The 1,347-nt window shown below is 45.0% G+C and overlaps 1 long non-coding RNA gene across 1 annotated transcript; it reads left to right on the forward strand.

The window, feature by feature from the left end:
* Nucleotides 1-334: 334 nt before the first annotated feature.
* LOC125946564 (uncharacterized) lies at nt 335-965 on the forward strand. The gene is made up of 2 exons (XR_007467665.1): nt 335-670; nt 783-965. It is a non-coding gene; the product is annotated as an uncharacterized LOC125946564 (long non-coding RNA).
* The last annotated feature ends 382 nt before the right edge of the window (nt 966-1,347 follow it).

Genomic DNA, 1,347 nt, shown 5'->3' on the forward strand with positions numbered 1-1,347 from the left:
TCTACTCTGTTGTAATGACAGTAGGCTCCTTCCAGGCCAAACAGTTATGTTGCCTCCGCCGAGGGGCTATAAATATCCAAAAAACCCGGCTTTATCTCAATGTCCATTGTCCCCTTTTACTCGGATGCGGCCAGCCATGCACGGCTACACGCGGGAGTGCCCAGATAACATGTCCTCGAGTACATGATTTCGGGACACTAAATTCCAGCTGACGTAGACGCCCCTGCTGGGGTTTCTGTCCAGTAAAATCTTTCAACATAGTTGCAACACCCCCGCGAATGTTTGCAGATTTTGAAGCGAAGCTTTGTACCTCTACCAGCCAAGGGTTCTGTCGTGTCCGTCGTTGTAATCAAAAAACGATCCCGACGAACCGCTTACAATTGCAGGTATAGCGGTATAGCTTACTTGAATTCAGGCATTCAGCGTACAACTAAGCACTCGTTTTCGCAAGAAAAACATCAAAAACAAGCTTCAAAGTGATGAGCCAACATGATGGATGATAAGGGCTGCGGGCAAACAACGGAAACAGGCTCGGCGCGGTCCATTAGATTAGATTGCAGCTGTTGCAAAGCTTATGCAGCTGCTTGAAAGAGGGTTGACGTCATTCGAAACCCTTCCAGCCTAGTAACTGCTTCGGTTCATTTTCTAGACTACCCCACTATTGGGTAGGGTAGCGACAATGATCACGGGCCTAAAACCCGTGATCATTGTCGGGGACCTTAACCTGGACATTTCGAAACCGCAAAACCAGTGGTTCATCCATTTAGTCTTGGAAGAGTTAGCACTCGTGTGCTTCACCAATGCAAAACAACCAACCACCATTCGCGGAACGTGCATTGATTTAACCTTGGCAAAGAATGTAACTACAGTGAAAACTGAAAATTTGAGTGTATATCACACCGATCATAAAGCAGTAGTGAACATTGTTGTGAAGTAAATAATAATAAAGGCCGTGGTTAAAGTTACGTTGTAGTGTGTGAAATATCAAGTGCGCCGCAGTCACCGTGAGGGTGGCGTAAAAATCTTCGCTTTCCAACCACCTTCACAGGGTGGATTAGCGGGCAATTTTTTTTATTTACTACCCTCGGCTTTGTGTTCTTACCGATGAGCGCTAGCTGAAAAGGCTGTAACCCTAACAATTTCATGCTTATTACTACGAAAGGCGATAACGTGCACTTGTACAATAACATCGGGCCCTCGTATAGATTGCCAATTAAAAGTGTCAATTATGCTAACTTTTTGTCTTAAACGTGCGGAATTTCGATAGCGTATGACAGAAAATGAATAAACACGCTCTGGCCCTTCCAACAAACTCTGTTAAAGCTGTACTTGAAATCACAATGTGGC

This window comes from Dermacentor silvarum, chromosome 7 (genome assembly GCF_013339745.2).
Source record: "Dermacentor silvarum isolate Dsil-2018 chromosome 7, BIME_Dsil_1.4, whole genome shotgun sequence".
NCBI lineage: Eukaryota > Metazoa > Arthropoda > Arachnida > Ixodida > Ixodidae > Dermacentor > Dermacentor silvarum.